Below are 19640 nucleotides of genomic sequence, written 5' to 3' on the forward strand. Positions count from 1 at the left end.
TTAATATAATTTCATAATTTTAATATCCATTAGTACCTAGTAGATATTCACATACACTAATTGGTGCTTTTCTCCCTAGTTTTAGATGTGGAGACCTAAAAGCAGGGTGAGGCAGGTAATATCCAGGCCCCTGAGGCTCGAGGGTGAATTTCCTGCTCCTTGCACCCAGTGCCAGTAGCTGTCACAGGACAGGCTCCAAAAGAAAAGTCACCAAAAGCTGTAGGAGCCCCCAGGGTATTTTTTCCATCTGTGCATTGCTGCACAGCTTCTGATCACTCTTCCCCTCCCATTGTTTTCGTAGCTTTCAGGATATATTGTGATATTAATGACATTTGTTTTCTGGAATAGAGAGAACCAGCATTTCACAGCTGCCATTTTTTAAGGAAAGCCCATTACACCACAAAGCATCAGAATGGCTTAGAAAAAGGAAAGAAAAAACCCTGTTTTTCAGGCCAATTTCATAATTTGAACAGGAAGGGAGCTGGGAAGCCGGTCTTTGTCGCAAGATTTTTTTTAATCCACGGGCAAGAAACACATTTTTGTTATTGTTTGGAAAAAATACAGTTGTTCTTGGTAAGAATAAGCCCCTGCAGAGAAACATGCTGCTTTCCAGTGGATGAAAATTCTTCCTCCAGAACTCCTGGAAACTGGAGATGTGAAGATTACAGACGTGATGCTTGTCTGCATCACAAAAGAAAGTTTAGATCTGATTGTCAGAGTGCTTTATGAGGCTTTAAGATAAATCCTGTTTACGAAAGTCAGATTTACTTGGGCCACATTGAATATTTCATTGGATTAATCACAACTTCAGATATGTGTAAGTGAAAATTAAGGAAGCATTAGAAACCACAGTTGCTGTCAAAAAGAATCTGCAGTTGTTCTCTAACTGCAATATATTTTCATCATTCATCCAGATTTAATTTCTTCAATGGCTTCTGGGTTAGAAAAGAAGCAGATTATTTCTGAGGTTTATGGCTCATGCCCTCAGAAAACACATGACATATATTTCTGCTATTTCACATGCCAAGAGAATGCATTCAGAGCTAAATGATGTCGAAGAAACATGTAGGAAAAAAATCTTTACCTGGACAATTTAGAGGCCAAAAGGGAGTAATCCATGAAATTATTTTGGGCAAATTTCTTTGTTGATGTAAGAAAGGGAAAGCATGTCCACCACTTGCAGCAGCACATACACCAGGGGAAAAAATAGTCTAACCAAAACAACCCATTAATAAATAAATACAGTTAGCACACTGGCCTCAGAACAGCTGCTGAAGCAGAGAGCACTGTGCCCTTTCTCATGTCCTAACAGACAAAAATATATAGCTCTGTTTTACACCACAGCTATCCCTATCTAAATATGAAAACAGAGGGGAAAAGGTGAATAAATAGATTTAAAAGTATGTGTCCAGAAAGGCCTGGGGCTTTTATGTGTAGAGATTTATATACAATCTTTTTTTTTTTTTCCACTAGATCTCGTAAAGCCCTCACAGTGCATCCTCAAAAGAGTCAAAGACTTGAACATTTGCACCAAGGCAGCAAAGGAGAACAATATCTATTATAAACTGTTTAGTGTAATTAAAGATTAATTTACTCCATTTCTTTTCAGAAGACTTGAATGAGAAATCCTTCATCAGAGAGAAGACTTTCTCTGCCTCCTCACTTCAGGCAATTCAAAAGAAACCATAGGAAACCTGTCCTCATCCACTTATTCCCAGGCTGAGTCCCATGTTTCCAGCTTGGCACAGGGACTTCACTGCCTGAGACTCTGATCTCTGGCAGCAGATTTCAAGTGGTCTCAGAAGATCTTCCAATTCCCCCCTTACCCTGCACATCCCACTGAGGGTGCACAGAGCCAACCTCATGCCACCTTCCCTCCTCCAGCCCCTTACGGTGCCCATATATTGGTCCTTTTGTCCCTTAGGAAAACCCAGAACTTTTGTGTTAGAAAGTTATTCATGTGCCCCATATTCATGTGTCCCTTCAGGCAAATCTTTTTCTGGCTTGTTCAGAAAAAGCACTCTGGAAAATGTGTGACACAACCAGCAGAGCCTGTGCCCTTTCCTAAATCCCACGTAAATTCCAAAGAAGTTCTGCTGATTTATGCAGCAGAGCCTCAGGGTCATGACCCCTTTCCTTGTCCTAAAATAAGTTTTCAGAAGCTGCCCTTGTGCCTGGCTTTTTTTTGACAGAGCAAAAAGAGGTTCAAAATCTCCTGCAAATGTCTATGTTCATTCAAAACAAAAAAATCTACCTCCAGGGAAGGGTTCTTCAGTGTCACCAATGACAGATTAATTGGAAAGCAAGGGAGCCACAGGAAGGAGCTGACTTCTGGCTGTGACTCTATGATGAAAGTTCAAACTCCTCAAAAAGAGAGAAGCCACTACACCTATTTCTTTGGTACTGAGACTGTTGTGAACCTCTGTCCCAGCTAAACAACGTCTGGAATAAACTTTGCAAACTAGCCCTGAGAAGAAGAGTGCTTCTTCTTTTGTTTTGTCTTGAGATACACTAATCTAATATTTAACAGACAGGAAATTTTGGATCACAAAAGTGGAAAGCTAAGCAACTATTTCTAATGATACTTTTTTTTTTTTTAATGAACAGCTAGCTTAACTGCTGATATTAATTATCTCTGGCCCACATCAGCTTTTTCCTTGTGCTGAGGGATGTATAAACATTGCTTCTTGTCTGACTTGAAAGACTCCAGGCAACCTGAAGCTTAAAGAGCTCTCCTGGGGCGCATTGAGCACAGCTCCCACTAGAACTGGGTCCATTTACACCCTACACTTCCCTAGTGCACAGCAGTCAGCTCTTCATTCCTGAAACACGGGCCATGAACATGGATAGAAGTAGACTAGGTTCAAGAGGAGGACCAGAAGTTAATTTTGACAGATGTTTTTATCAGCCTCCAAACTTAAACAGCTGAAAGGTGATTTTCCAAAATGGGGAGCTAAAGCATATAAATGCACATTTTTACTCCTTAAGGAAGATACTCATTTAAAAAAGCTCAGAAAATTTAGAGAAAAGTAACTATACTCCTGTTCCAGATAGCACTGGATATTTTGAACTAGGAAAATTTAACAGAGTTGAACATAAAATGTACTGAGCAGGTGGCTTTTATTAAGATTTCTGATGTCATGCATTGCTTGGAAGCCACACAAAGCATGCAGGGAACATTGTGAAATGAAGTTAACAAGAGGGTCACACACTCTGTAGCTTCTGTAGGCTGAGCTTGCAGCATGCCAGAGAGGTTTCTTGCCTTCCTCCCAAACCTCTCCTCCACACTCCCCATCTGTCCAAACCAACTTTTATTATAAAGCCTCCTTCCCCCTTCCCAGAGGTGCTGTGTCTTCCACATCTTTGTCTCTTTGACTCTCCCATTTAATGCAAAATTTCTCCCCGTTCACTTGCACTGTCCCACCCCACAGCAGAGTCCCCCAGGCAACACCTCCTGGTCTCTGGAACAGCAGCATCCTGCAGCTCTTTGCCCCAGTGTTCCTTCTGTCCTGGCAGCTCAAGCTCCACTTTTTTTTTGGTCCACAGGGGACAGAATTTTTCATTTTTTGGAGCCCACCTGTCCCCAGTAATAGTGGCCTCTTTCCTTGGCTGTGCACACTCCTGTTTGCTGTTCCTGTCCCTGCTGATGTTTGAGCTGTTGTCTTTCTTTCCCAGAATATTCTCACTACACAAACTTCTCCTCCACCCTTTCTCACATCTCCCATTTTCCCCTCCATTTCCTAACACCAATGGGAGGCAGTCCACCAGAATAACACCATCCTGAACAGCTGTAAGGAGGAGGTAGCATTTCTACCCTGTTGTACAGCAATCTTAACCAGGTCTCTGATCCAAAAGCTCTCCAGCTGTGGCTGTATTAGAGAGAAAGAAGCAGCTGCACTTGTCTCCCTTTTCTTCTATTACTTCTCTATGAAATCAAGGTCTTGGTTATCAAAACCTAAAACTTCCCCTCAAGTTTCAAAGCATTTGGGTGTGATGTTCAGAAGTTGCTGTGTTGCAGACATACAGAGAAATGCCCTTGGCTTGAGTCTGTGTCCTTTTGAGCTAAACCAAAAACCAGAACAGAGATCCTCCTGAAATAATTCTACTCCAGCTGCAGAGTAAAATAGACCCTGCTCACCTCCAGAACACAGGCAGTGAGGTTTCTCAAAGTGCACTTACGTAAGACATGAAGAAAAATAATGTAGCCTCTACCCCATGATCAAAGCTGACAATTAAGTCCCACTGAACTTTGCATGCAGCTTTTTTCCTGGATCCAGTTGCAGGCCTTTCTATTTACCAGGCTTTATATTTACAGTTCTGTGTAGGTCAGAGCCTGATCCAATCATCTGCACAGCCTGAGGGTGATGGTTGCTTTTAGGGTTCTTTGGCATCCTGTTTCATAGGTGGAGACCAACTAGAAGCTTGTAAACAGACATATAGGTCAGCTCAGAACTTCTGGGGATTCTGCCTCAGTCCATATCTTTCTGCTTCCTTTAATTAACAGCAAAAGAGTTCAGAACCATTAATTCTCTTTTTTCTATACAACAGAAAAGGAAATTATGGCATGATTTAGAATTTTGTTTTTGAGCTTGAAAACAAAAAGAAAAAAAAAAGTAAACTGGAGCTGTGCACTTCAAAGACACTTTCTTCCACACAGATTTTTCCAATTTGTTCTTTATAAAGCAAAGACTGTCAAAAGTGACATAGAGCTGTTCTTTGGAAAGAAAGGGCTACTCATGAGATCCCTCATCTTATATTACTAAATTCAGTGATTCTAGAATTTGTGTTGTATATATTGATTATTCTCCATAATGGGGAAAAGATTACTGCATAGCTGAATGTTAAGCATGGTTCCAGTTGCACTGAGAAGCATAATTTGTTTTGCACATTTTAATTTACAATTATTTCATTATCTTACTTATGTTTAATAGAATACTTTAAAGCATTTATGGTGTGCTCTGGATGCATTTGATAGTCCTGTAAACAGACAGCAGAAAATACCCCCCCTCAAATATGCTGATAGTATCTTAAGTGAAAACAGGTCCATGAGACCAGAAAAAATTTTCCAAAGTCCATAGATACTCAAAGGACCTCTCAAATTTAAGAAATTTCAACTTTGGTGTTTCTAAATAAAACTAGCATAAAAAAGATTAGTCAATTATCACATTATCTAAGAGCCTTAAGAGCAAGACCAATATCTCAGACTTTGCTGAAAACCTCAAAGTTAGCAAATCTAATGACAATAATGAGAAAAAAACTTCAGCTAATAACAATTTATCTGCTTCCAAATTTATTTAATATTCCCAAGCAGAAAGGGCTACATCAGTCAGATTCTCAAACAAAAGACACAGTATTCAACTGTGATAAAAAGTACCTCAATCGCTCTGGAATTAAAAACATTCTTAATGGCCTTGATGGATCAATATGTAAATGCAAAAGAAAATAAAATATATCCCCTATAAAGAACCTGAGTAGACTACACACAAGGAATAAGAGCTAAAAGTACCAAAGTCCTCTAGAGAACTGTTCTCTAGAATCTCTCTTACAAGGCACAAGAATGAAAGCACTTCACATTGACTTTACACTTTTGCCAATCCTAAAGAAGAGATAAAATAACATCCTCTTGAGACCAGAGGTAAGACAACAGCTCTAAAAACACCATCAGGGTTATAAAAGCTCACATTAAAAGATCAAACTCACCATCTGCATGGCACCTGGGCTGCTACACAGATTATCTGGTCCGGGAAGTGCAAGTAACTCCACTGGAGCTTGCCCAGGAGCTTGAACAACAGGGAAGTAAAATGGCCCCAGAGTTCACTGGGTGCATCCTGCAAACACTTCACGAGCAGCAGCTGGCCCCACTTTCCTTGAAGAAAAGCTGATTTTTCTAAAGGGAGAAAGTAATGGCAGCTGATCAAATTATCAGGTTTCCATGTTTCTGCTGTTAGCAGATGGTGCTCACCTGTGGAGCCAGACTAATAACAATTAATAATTAATTATTATTTTTTTGCAAATAATGTTGCAAGGCCTTCTATTATATTATTATATTATGTTTATTTTATTATAATTATTATATCATTTTAACATACTTTTTATAAATAAATATTATTTTCTATTAATGTATAATTTCAACTATTAATGATAAATTATAACAATAATAAATATAAACAATTAATAATCAAGGCCAAAGGTTCACTGTGCAGCTAAGGCCACCTTTCTCTGTCTTGTTCTAACCATGGCTTGGTGGTCAACATTTATTTTTAAAAATTCAGTATGTCCTCTGCCATCTTTCTAAAAAGAATGAGGCAGCAGAGAGTTGGGAGGGAAAGGGGGAAAGAGAAAGCAAAACCACTCTTCCTCAGAACACACATCAAATGATTATCCATCACCTATCTCACCTTCCTCCCTGGCAATTTCTGTAATTCCCTTACATGCCGCCTGTGTTTTTTCATCTTTACCAATTTACTGCTGGGGCTGCATCAGCTTCTGCTCCTTACACCCATAAAAACCAACACAGTGGGATGAGAGATGGCAATTTTAAACCTATAAATCCAATTTTCATTTACTGTGGTCTGAAATTACTGACCTTACCATATATCTCTTGGCAAATGTTTAACTTCAAGGCAGCCCAGCTGAACTAACTGTCTTTGAGTTTTATCTTTTGTATGCATGCTTTATCTTTTATATATTTGTGTTCTGGTAAACACTACATGCACATTGCAAATTACCCTGATGATGCATCTTAAAACTGGGCTTCAGCCACGTGTTCTGCTGAAACCTTTGGCAGCCACAGGAAAATGAGTTACAGCCTACAGCAGAGGTGTACTTGGGCTTCACAACTGAGCTGTTTTTCATGGCACAGCTGTCTTGATTTTTTGCTTGCCTCATGGTGGAAAGTTAAATTTTAAATAAATATTAAGCATTGATTGGGTCCTCCTAGCTAGATCTGGAGAGTGGTATGTGTTTGGGTTTGTTTTTTTTTTTTCCTGAAAGGCAGAGGTGGCTGATCTCACTGACATTAAGCTTTGCCAGGCAAAGCTTATATATATAAAAAAAAAAAATGCCAACAACATAAACCCACATTTATCATACAAAATCAAGAAAGATAGTAGAACATCTACTATCCTTCCCATTTTAATGAAATTTCCCAGCAGTTTTCCAGTCTGATCTTGGGCTTCTCACATGTGAAGTTCATGTCAGCTAAAATTCATAAAAGCATCTTTCTTCTGCTGCAGGGATGGTAGCAAATAACTGTGCTACCTATGTTACTGGATTTCTCATGTACCAGAGACAAAATTGCATTTTTTAGATAAATAGCATTTTTAGAGCCAGACAGAAATGCTTTGCTGAGTAGCCCCATAAAGAAAAAAATGTTGTATCCCCAAAACTGAACATTGCTCTGCAGTGAAAGTAATATTTAAAAAATAAATAAAAATTAAAATTTTAGGAAAACTAAAAGGAAAATTCTTTTTTTAAAATTGCTTTTTTTTTTTTTTTTTTTTTCCAGTTTATCTGAAATGTTTTCTTCACTTAATTTTCCTTTATGATGCAGCACAGCACCTTCAAAGTTGGCATTTGCATCTGGCTACCTCCTGCTGTGGTACTGAGAGCTGACATCCACCAGAATTCCACTTAGATGCTGGACACCAAGCTCCAAGGCACCTGACTTGTGGCACAGGGAATGTCTTGGGAGATGAAACCCAGATAACAACTATGACAAATCCATATTGTTATTTTATTTATCATCCCACTGCTCATATCTCGATGATGGAGTGAGTTTCTTTCACACCTTGCTGCTGTCCTATTATAGTAAATACAAAAAAAAAAATGTATCTTCATTAATAGTTTTGCTGTGATACCTTTGTTATTAGAAGGGATGGGGAGACTCACGCATCTGTAAGAAAAGTATGTCCCAGGAGTTCTGTAGTTATTTCAGGAAGTGTTTCTTTTCCCCAAATGGTATTTGAATATCATAAAAATGCTGGCTATGTAATTAATTTAGCTACACGGAATGTTGCATAAATGTATGAGGTTCTTGAAAGATAGATTCGCCTGAGAAAAACACATTTTAATGAGGAAAGTGGTAATTTGCTGTTCTGAATTTCCATAAACAAGCATTCAAAAACTCCATGGTTTTAAATGAAATCTGTATAAAAAGCATCTGTCCTTAAACAGAAACAATTCCATCTGTCAGTAATATAATTTGTATTTCTCAAAATTTCGCCATGACTCTGCAAATAGTAAAGTGTGGCAGCAGACAACAGCACAAGACTCCAGTTTATTGAGTGTTTAGCAGGGTCTCTGCTTCTCTTAGAAACTGAGCCCTGTATTTCCACTAATAACAGTCTTGGGGTGTGTCTTCAAAAAAAAAAAAACCAACCACAAACCAAAACTCCAAAAACCCCATAAAACAGCAAAAAGAGCACAGCGAGATCCTTTCTCAAACTGTGCCGAAGCATAAAAAAGTCAATTTTAATATTCCTCATTTCTTCTGGAAGCACTAGTTGCTATCCTTTGCCTTAAGAGCTCTGCTTTTATGTTTTCCAAGGCTGGGTGGAAAAACATGGTTGTTTCTAGGTCACATATTATGTGGTTTCTTATCCAGCAATGTCCTGCTCAGAGATTAGCCACTTTTGACATCAGGATGCTGGTGTCCTGAATCTGCACCAGGCAGCTCAGATGGGATCAGCAGCCATTCCTTATGCTGAATGCTTTTACTGTGTAATTATCTGTGTTTGGTTTGGACTGCTTAATATGCACAAGGCTCATAAAAGTGGTGGAGTGTATCAGAATTACTGCCTGGACTATTTCGTGGCATTGTTGCCACCTTGCTTTCGATTTATTTAAGCTGTTTAGTAACAATAATAATTTTCTATCCCATGGATGGTAACTGGAATTGGCAATGCACGCTCAGCTGACCTGGCTGGCTGCTGTACCAGACTCACTGTAGAATTTACTTCTGTCTTCCCCAGCAAGTACAGCTCTGCACTGGCATCTTGGGGTGCATCTTCTCACTGTCCCTTTTGTGTCTGAATTTTAGAGTGTGCCCTTTCACGTGTTGTGCCCTTGTGCCTCGCTTTTCACATCCCTGTTTATGTCTTGTAACTGCACAAGATGGACTCTAATTGAGCAATCAAGCTTTACTGCAGAAAACAAACCAAAGAAGAGAGGAACATGTCCCACTAAACAACATTCCTGTCCAGTTTCACGGGTGTTAGGCAACAGCACCTCTCAATTCTATTTACAAGAAACCTCCAGCTACAGAGAACCCGTTTGAGTACAGCCCTTACCCAAAAAATCTCCCTCTTGGAGTTAGACCATTAGTCTTTCTCTGCTCCTTTGGGGCCAGAGTGTGATTCAGAGTTCTGATAAGATGTTCTATATTTGTCCCCAGCAATGTGTGTTCCTTCATTCCCAAGGGGGCTTGAATATTTGGACACATCTTTAAAGGAAGCTGTTCACCCTACTGCAGGCACCACCAAATAACTCCCAGTGGTACCTCTTTGGGAACCAGGCTCTTGCTAAATTCAAAAACACTCAAATGCTATGATTTTGATAGGAGCATTATCTTGGAGTAGTTGGCAGAACAAAAATTATTAAGAGCAACCAGCCAAAAACAAAAAATAAAGCCACGAAATAACCCTGCTGCAAAAGCAGTCAGGCTGCTAGGGCATTCTTTCAGTCTCCTGTAGGTTTGGCACATATGTGTGTACATTTGCAGTTATTCTGGACCAAGTTTTGGAAATGCAACTAAAGCAAGCATTCCTAGACATGGTATCTGCTCCATGGTGGCATCAGTGCCATGCAGGAGCTCCATCATGTCATGCAGTCCCAAGACTTGATACTTTGGGAGAAAATATCTATATAGTCCCATTGAAATAAGTCTCTGTGTTATATCCTTCTAAATAGGAAAAAAATCCCTAAAATTTGCTTTCATTTGGAGCACTCTGCAAGGCAGAACTCCCATCCCAATATCTCCAGGCTTTAAAAAGAGAACATTAAATTATATTGTCAAGTCCCAAAATAAATAGCATTTTCAGCACGAGAAAAAGATGTACATTTTTAAGTGGTGCATGTTGCGTAGGATCTCTAAGAATTCAGTTCACCACACATCAGCTCACTGGAGTTAATACTGTCCAATACCTTGTACTCAATATCTTTGCTGCTGTTATGCTGGTGCCATCATAAATGACTTGATTTTTAAAAAATGAATAATTGTAAGATTCTGATTATCAGAATCAAATAATTACTACCATAATCTTCACAGGAATTCACTTTGAATACCTATCCAGGGCCCTTTGTCATGTATCCTGATCTAGCAGCTTTCTTCCGAACTGCAATTCCTCTCTTGTTGGACCCCACTGGTCTTTTGTATCACAAGCTGTTAACAGATTTGTTGAGTTTTGGTTTTTTTTAATAAGAAATGCCATAGAAAACAGCCTTATCTGAAGCTCTCAATTCCCAAGAGCATCCTGCAAACCAGCTAGGTCTAACCACAAGCTCTTCAGGCCTTCCACTGAGCTGAGCCCGAGGCAGTCATCAGTCACATTAACAGCTCCTACCTGGTATTTCAGATGTATTCTATTAGCTTGTTACAAATTAATTTTAAGAGATGCTATGTGGCTTTATGGCATTAGTAGTCCAAAGCGTGTCACAGAACAACTAAGTGGCTAAAGATTAAACTTTAACAGGTGGGAACTGAACTGCAGTGCCCCTGCGTTTAATCACATTTGTAACAAGACTTGTGGGAAACAAACCCACACGGAGATTTGTTGTTACTCCATAAAATTTAAAATAAAACCAGAGAGAACTTAAAATGAAAATACTGTTCATAAAACCAATAAATTTACAAGAAACCTTATTTTTTTCTTCTCCCAACAGGATGGATTTTCTGTGTAACATTTTTATCTGGAAACAATAAATTGTTGTTGAATTTAGCAAGCTGATAATTCAACATAGCATAATTAAATATCTCTCAGTGAAAATCTTACTGGAAATAGTGCATCACATTGTTTCTCAGTGACTCTGACACCTTCACATATTTTTTTCTGATGTCCTTCCCTCTCTAGCAGATCGCTTTATTTTCTGGAGCATGAGCTGGTAATTCCTTCTCATTGTTTTCCCAGGAAAACTAGGCTGGCAGTTATCCATACTCTGCCCTTTACACTCTATTATGCTGCAGTGCCACAAAGCTGAGCTGGAAGGATTCCACTTGCAGAGAAATCGCTCACCTGCCAAAAAAGTGAGAATTCCCATCTGTTCCACACCGCTCTTCTGCTGTAATTTACCAACATCTTGAGACGGCAGCAAAATGCTTTGATCTCATATTTACTTAATCAAATTACCATGAAAAAGGTAACCTGGTCAGCTACATCACCCTAAGTGAAACAACAACAACAAAAGAAGCTGAAATTAAATATCTCCAGTGACAGCATAGCTGAAATTTGAGATTTCCAAGTCCTGGCAAATACCTAACAGCAGCACTGTAATTGCTGTCAGCATTAGGTAAAACCTTTGTTAAAGATGGAATAGTTTACTGGCAGTAGTTGTCATCTAGGCATTTTAGCGGTAATGCACAGAGGATATGTTTGTTTTTAAGAATTCTCTGTAATCTAAGGTTAAAAATACCATGGTTATAAAAATCCTACGTGTAAAATATATTCTTTAAAGCTCAAAAACCCAAAGTGACAGATATCACATAAAAATGGAAAGGTATTCTTAATTTATAAACTAAAGGCACACTGTGCACAATTGGTATCAGATAGTAAGAAAGATGCACAAGTCCTGGAATACAGAGGTTTAAATCACCACAGGCTCTGAACAAAAGGCTGTTTAACTAGGATAAATATATGCAAAATGTGACAAATGCTGCAGAGAAACTGCTCTTTACTTAAAAGCACCATGTATTCTTTTTAAATGTATTAAAAACCAGAAGGCTAAGCAAAAAAACAACTCAGCATTCCACTAGTGATTACTGCTGCCCCCAAGCTGATGCTGACCATGTCTTACAGCAAATGTATATAACCACAGGGTGTTTTAACTCCCAAGCAAATTTCTCCATAGTAACTTTTCTGCAGTGTTTTGAAAAGTTACTGCAACTCCACATCCTTAAAAAAAAAAACAAAAAACAAAAAAAAATTCTTGGTTGCAAGTTTCACTCCCAGAATTTGGCAACCATATCTTGGTGAAATGAACTCGGAGTCCAGTAGAATAATTTGCTTACCAAGTAGTCATTTGGATTTGAAATATCTGCAATCTATTATTGAGTGCTCAATAGTGATAAATCAAGAGAAAGTAACAAACTAGGGACCTTCAAACCATGAAGGTTGCCATGGTCACCCATGATGACCCCATGGTCATCTTCACTCCCAAGAATTCCTCCTGGTCAGTGAGCTTAAGAGAAACATTGAAGCACTCTGTCACTTAGCTGAGGAAAGTTATGGACTAGTGTAAACAAGAAAAAGCATTTACTAAAATGGTGGGGGGTTAGTAGGGGGTACAAATAAAAATACTTCTGGCTCTTTCACTGTGACAAAGACTCAGTAGCTCTGTGCTACTGACTCTGCCTCAGGATTGAGCAGGTCTGTGTTGTGTTGAGCACTGATGTGGAATAAGGTGCTGCTGGGCTGAAGGTTTACAGTTTAAAAGGGTGTTGTATCTTGGTAGCTCATACTTGGCTGAACTTTGAAAGCCACATTCCTGATTCCTGAAGTAAGGGCCCTGTGATCCAAGCCTCTCCTTCTCCCTCACCAACAGGAATGGACACAGGGAACCAGAGGAACATAAAGAGGGATGGAAGGACCATAAAGTCCTGCTGGTGTTGTCCTGTCACTTACTGGCACAGCAGCTCTCCAACCTTTGAAGGGCTGAAAGCTGAGTTTCTGCAATCTGTGCAGCAACTGCTGGGCAGGGAACAGCAGATCCATGACAAGAGAGGCAATACTTTCAATACTTTACAGCTTTCCTTTCAGCTCAAGGGATAAGCAGAACAAGACCTCCATGATTTCCATTCCAAATTTGCTCTCAGCTCTAAGAAGGAAGCTGTGCTCAACAACAAGGGTCAGGCTGACTAAATGAATGACCAATGCTAAAATACTCCTCTTTTCTGTCAGCATTTATGGATTTCACAGCTTTTTGAAGATGTTCCCCCTGTCATGCACATGAGTACCCATGAAAAGTAGACAGGATGATTTTTCTGCCTGGTGTTTTTAAAGGAACTAAAAAAAACCCAACTAACTACTTAAGAAAATAGCTGATAATGTGTTTTAACCATTTATATTGATGTGTACATGTTTCCTGTTAGTGAACAGATTTGTTGGTTTTGGCTGCACTCTTTGACCATTAAGAAGGTAGTTATTACACCAATTTATAACTATGATTTAAGAAGAGGTGGTTGCATTAAAATTTTAACTTTGAGCACTTAAATCACTAAGGCAGGCAGAGAAACAAATTTATTGCAACTTGAAGAATGTTATGGGAGTAGTGCATATTGTTTACAGCTGCCACAGCAGTTGTTAGTGCATGGAACTTTGTTTGCAATCCCTGAAACTTCTGACAAATTTGTGCCCAGAATCTGATTCTAAAAAAAAGGCTGCAAAATAATAACTAAAATTTGAAATAGGCCTAATTAAGGCCATTAGAAATAATTTGGAACAGGTGTCCATATATACAATAATGAGACCATTCTGGCATATGGAAAGGATAAAGGCATTAAATGGAATAACAGATTATCAGGCTGAGCTCTGTGTGAGTAAACAGGAAGACAAGCACAATGTGTGTTTCAGCAAGTGCATACATGAAATCTATATACCACATCTTTAAAAACAACACCAAACCCACGTTTTGTTTTAAAAACATCTTCTATTTCATGTTGTTTGAATACATACATTGAAATTAGCTTCCAACAGATTCCTTCTGGAAGGCATCAAGCAGTTTTTCCACAGAGGCAAAGTTTGGATTGCTGTTCTGCAATAGGTGTGCTATAAGAACATGCTTGCAATGTAAACACTTCCATGATATTTATGGCTGAGGCTCTGAAATCCTTTTACATCTATTCAGAATGCTGCTGTGAGATAGCATAGCAATTCTTTTGTGTACAGACATACAGAAGTAGGTTAAAGGAATTATAAAAAAAAGAAAGCAGTTGAAAAGATCCTGAGAATTAAAATATTGAGACTTCCCTAGTTGAAAGTAGCTCCAAAAGCCCTGAGCTTTCTTGAGAAACCCCTAGGGAATGTGCTTGCCAAAATCAAAGGCTGAAGAAGGAAGCTAAGGGCACACTAATGAAGGGAATGGGGGATTCAGTGACAGTGGACAGATAAAATATTCTCCTTACCTTCTCTTCCCTGGTCTCTCAACAAGTACTTCCAGATTTGAGTAGGAGAGAAAACACCAACAGGGGGTGCAGGCTGAGTCAGGATAACTGTCAAGTGAAAAAGCACAGAAAATACAAGGTGTGAAAGCCTGTGGTGGTGATCAGTGCCATCTGGGAGGGCGAATCCACAGTTCTGGGAGGGTGACTGGTGCTCCTCAGTCTGAGCCAGCTGCCTGCTGGAGTGCTACCCAGAGCATACTTGGGCTTTCAGGCTGGCTCCACAAGTAACAAAAGCTGAGCCACTTCACGTTTTTACTTTTCTGTCATAAAGCCACCCTCTGATTTTGACAAGATGTGAATTGCTGCTCACAATTAACCTCATCTGCTGGGAGCAGCACCTGGGGAGATGGGGAAGGAGTGGGAGCTTAAAGGCAGTCAGAACATTAAAAAAAAAGTGGCTCATTCAATCACTGGCCAGGAACCAGTGTGTGACAGCTACTCAGGCAGCAGGATGTGCATCACGTGCAGAACTGATGTTAAAAACATTAAAGATGCAGAGTCAAAGTTGGAAGTATTAGGAAAACACGGCAGAGTTTCTGTGAGTGCCTTGGATCAAGTTTGTCCTTGTGTAGTCCTAGAAACAGACATCTAAAGGAAGAACCACCAGGAAGAAGAAAAAAAAAAAAAAGGAAAAAAACCACTTTGACACTCAAAGGTCTATCTGGTGTGTTCCTGCTTCATGTGATCTCATTCCTACTGTCAGGATGAGGAATACTGTAAATGACAAAAATTCACAAGTGGTAGATCATTGGAGAGAGGAAGAGAGAAGAGTGGCATGAGGCAAGATGTTAGATAGGAGAGCATAATGTGAAGTTGTGTCAAATTAAAAAGACATCACTTATTTGGAGGTTTTACTCAGAAGCATCTTGTTGCACTCATGGGATGAGAACATTCCCTTGGGAACAGCAATGTTCTGTTCTTCAGCTGCAACAGCAGAGCTGCTTTCATTTAAGTGTCAGTCAAAATAGTCCAGTAAAGGATAAAGAGAAACAGCTGCTCAGTAAAAATAATGAAGGCATCCAGGTGAGAAATGGAGGCAACAAAAGCAGGAATAGGAAGACCAAAATGAGGTGTTGAGATTCATGGCAAGAAAGCTGAATGAGCAACAGGATTTTCACACATTTGTGCCACCCTACTGTTCACGAACTGAACAGGATTTCCAGTTCCCTCTTCTGTGGGCTGATCTGCCCTGTTGCTGTGAGACATTCATGTCTGCCACACTGACTGTCTGCACCTGCTGGAGGCGAGCCAGCCTGCCAAATTAGGGCAAGGACATTAGTGCAGTCATGTGTACCAGCTGATGAACATTTTGGGCTGCACAGAAGCACACCAGCTCAGCTAAGTGCCCCCTGGGACAGCCTGTGTCTGGAGAGCTCACACTGGGAGTAAAAGGAATGCAGGACTGCTTGCATGCATCCAAGGGAATGTGGCTGCAAGTGCTTTGGTGTGTTATGGGGACCTCATGCCTGGTACCTTTTCCAGTGGGATGACCTGGTGATGCCTTGTGAGGGCTGCCCTAGAACAGAGGATGGATGGAGTTAAAGAATAAAGCAGGGATTTATTAAAAGGATCTCCTCCATGGATCCACCTTGGGCAGCACCAGAGCCCAGCCAGGGCTGCACCCAAGATGAACCAAAATGGTCCCAAAATGCACGAGCGCTCATGAGGTCTCTCACTGTGATCAATTCTGCTCCATTGGCACCTTGGAGTTCATTGTCCCATTCCAGCTTTAGCCCAGGCAGTCCCATCCTGCTTGTTTTTCTCTCTCCAGCCCACATTGTTTGTGCTCCTGGGCCTGAGACTTGTCCTTGGTCCCCAGCTGGAGAAGGAATTGTTTTGTCTCCCTACTCTGTGAAGAAAGCTCACCATCCCCTAATATGAAGCTCAGAACTGCACACTAAAACAGCACAGAATCTGAAAAATATAAAAGCTAAAACCTGAGGCATCACTGGGGTGCATGAAACATCCCCAAAAAACTGTATCCAATCCTGCTCCTCAGGCCATTGGTTCTTAGGTATATTCCCTTAAAGATGACCATACCTTGTCCTTGTAAATCTCTGGTTTCTAGTTAGACTTTTAAGGGACAATACGACAGATTAACAGAGAGCGCTACTCTTGTTTCTCAGCCACAGTCAGTACATGCTCAAAAATGACACCAGAACTGCAGACCCGAGAGAGTTGCTAAAGTCCTGAACTTGTTCTTTGCCAGTCACCAAGTCTGATTTTCAAACCTTCCTATTTATCCTCACAGAGTTCTTTATTCCCTTGTTGCTTTTAACAAGACTCGAGCTTCCCAGGAAAGCTCTCAAAAATGTAAAAGGTGCCACAAAGACTTACAAACAGCCACCCCACACAAGGAACACCTTGGCATCTCCAGTCCCAGGCTGGGTGACTGTGCAAAACCTGCAGTGTATGCAGGCAGCTGTATCCAGGGAAGACACCTTTCCTTTCTCCTTCAGAGGAGGAGCTGTGCCTCGGGGCTACCAGAGAAACTGCCCACCACAGCCAAAATTAAACAGATTTTGGGTTGTAACAGGACCTTTTATTTCCCTTCCCTTTCAGAGGAAGTATGAAACCAAGAGGCATTTGCTGTGTTTATGTCTGGGGACCATCAGAAGGAGTCAGAAAGAATCCACACGCTTGGAAGTGCTGCCATGACCTTCTTGGCTTTGCAGAAGATAGGAGAGGGTCTGGACTCCAACCAGCATTTCTAAAATTCAATATTGCTCAACACCAGCAACAGGTCTATAGATTAATATTTTCACTGACCACAAAGCTTCGTTCCTGGTAGCAAAAGTATGTAATACCCTCTACAAAGCGTGACACTTGTACATTATGTAAAAATTCCTGTATTTACAGGATTCCTATGCAGCAGGGGGCTACATAAACGATTCCTTGTTTTGGTAAGGATATTATTACACTATGTACACAGCACAGTAGGGCTGAAGGTAGTTCAAAACTACTGTGTATGGTTTCTTTTTTCCTTCCAGACTTAAAAATCTATATAAATTGTACTGTGGTTAATCAAAAAAACACCCGTAAATGATTAGCTCTCCTCCTTAGGTGGATAATTAATTACCTACTTCTTTTCCTTGAGGAAAAAAAATTGTTGTCTATTGTTTCTTTGCTTGTTTTGGAATTTGTTCCCTTGAAATGATCTAAGGCACAATATTTGTTCAGGTTAGTTATGCAGTAAAGGAGTCCAAGCTGCTAACCAAAATAAAAAGCAAAAGGGTTGTGGAGTTTGTAGCCTGAAATGGATAGAAGAAAGTATTTTCTTTTTGATTTTTCCAGAGGGTTTTTTTTTTTGTAAAGGAGAGATTGTGAGAGGCAGAACATTTGGTATTGGGTTAGGTTTTAAGACAGTGCATTTCTTTGAGGATTTTTTTAAAGTTACAGTGTTCTTTTCAATATCTTGTAATCTGGTATTTCAAAGCCAAAGCCCAGGGAAAAAGAAGCTGAAAGCTATTCTTGTGCAGCATTTCCATATTGTAAATGTCCTCTACAGCAAAGATTAACACCTCTTCCATTGTGTTGATCCATGAGAAAAATTTACAGTTTCATTTTACTGGCAAAATAACATGGTAAAACATCTTGGATTTGGGACTTTGTGTTTTATTTGATGGTGAACAAGGCCAGTTTTCCTGATTTAATCAAGATATTTAGTGGTCACTGAGTCCAATGCCTGCAGATTTAAGGTTTTACAGTAAGATGTGTGTTACAGGCCAGAGATGGCCATAATTGTATGAAGCAGTGAGTGATAGAAAGGGTTTTAAGGACATGTCCTTTCTCATTAAAATGGGTGTCTTGGACATGCTGGGCTTCAGGTTCATTCCCATGTCCTGATGTTAATACTTCCAGTATGTTAGGCACCACTCAACAGAATTAAACAAAATAGAAAAGAAGTTATTCAATATCCCAAAGAGTTCAGGAGGGCAACAAACAGGTGAAAAAGAGAGCTTCAGACAGTAGTTGGCTTTCAGGAATGACTTGGCACTCTTCTAAAACATTTTATTAAAAATATATTCTTCCATTTACTGGGGGATAACTGCACAAGGCAGCACTGTGTGAAGAAATACTCTTTTCTTTTGTTTTTCTTTTAAGAGAAGCCAGTTGTAGAAAGGGAGGCAATATATCCTCACACACTTTACTTCCCTAAAATCTCCATACCATCACTGTTACAAAAACACTGGATTGATTGTTTTAGGTGAAACACTGGTGTGTAAAAATATTAAATAAAGTTATTATGAATTTTTGGAACTGGACACTGAAACTTTTACACGACAACCACCAACTCTTCCTCAAAGGCTGAATGAGAAATATTATGGCATTCCAGACTCTTGGAAGAGAAAACAAAGAATCGGCTTAGAATTGCCAGGAAATTATGAGTCAAGAAAGAGATTTTAGAGAAACTTCTGGCTTGTGAAAAATCATCTGGGGAAAAAAAAAAAAAAGAAGAAAGATTACAAAAACAGGATCAGCTTTTCTGAAGAACTAAAGTGCTGTAAGGTAACTGTGGGTCTCAGTTTCTTTCTTTGGCTGAATCTGAGACCCACAGGTAGCTACCACATAAAAGTCTGTAAAAGCTGAGTTAGGGACAGATTGTACTGAAGTAATGAAATCTTTCTGAAATACCTTAGTATTTCCACAGCACATAATCTCAAAAAAAAAATTCCAATGAATTACATGGATTTAGTAATGTTATAAACCGAGTCTGGTAAATAACACTCAATAAACATCCTGAGGATTTTTTGCTTGAGCTGTGGTGCATGAAGCACCTTAAGTCTGTTAGCCTGTGAATCAAATCCGCCACATCATCACTGCAGAGGATCTGAGCCTCCCTTTCATGACAATTCAGAAGGGATTCAGTGTGAAACCAAAATTCTGGAGTGGGGAAAAAGAGGTGGTGTTCAGCCCACATATATATGTACCATAGATATGCTGAAAAAAAATTAAAAATAAATTTTCTCACATAGTCTTTAAATATCCACATTTTGTCCTTTTTCCATTCTGATCAGCTAATGGCAATAGAAAAGTCCATGCAGTACAGCAAATGCAAACATTTGGCTTCTAATAATTGGCTGGTTGGAGTTCACAGCTTTTGTTGAAGCTGGTTTTTAAAAGTATTCATGGTCAGTAGCTACCAGCTCTGTACAAAGCACTTTGGGAGACAAATACAAGGATGGTTCAGCTTCAGACAAAACAGCTCTGAGATCCCTGACAGTGCTTTAATTCCACGTAGACCAAGCAAGAAGAAAGCCCCACA

At 39.7% G+C, this 19640-nt stretch overlaps 1 long non-coding RNA gene across 2 annotated transcripts in view; it reads right to left on the reverse strand.

The window, feature by feature from the left end:
- LOC140682252 (uncharacterized) overlaps positions 1-14932 on the reverse strand; it is a 42795-nt gene extending 27863 nt beyond the window's left edge. The window contains exon 1 of one of the 2 annotated variants that reach the window (XR_012053739.1): positions 14336-14932. This is a non-coding gene — a long non-coding RNA (uncharacterized lncRNA). Of the gene's footprint in view, positions 1-5700; positions 6021-14335 lie in introns of those variants that run through there. The other variant, XR_012053740.1, reaches the window with a different exon arrangement.
- Positions 14933-19640: the final 4708 nt, after the last annotated feature.

This window comes from Taeniopygia guttata, chromosome 1A (genome assembly GCF_048771995.1).
Source record: "Taeniopygia guttata chromosome 1A, bTaeGut7.mat, whole genome shotgun sequence".
Classification (NCBI taxonomy): domain Eukaryota; kingdom Metazoa; phylum Chordata; class Aves; order Passeriformes; family Estrildidae; genus Taeniopygia; species Taeniopygia guttata.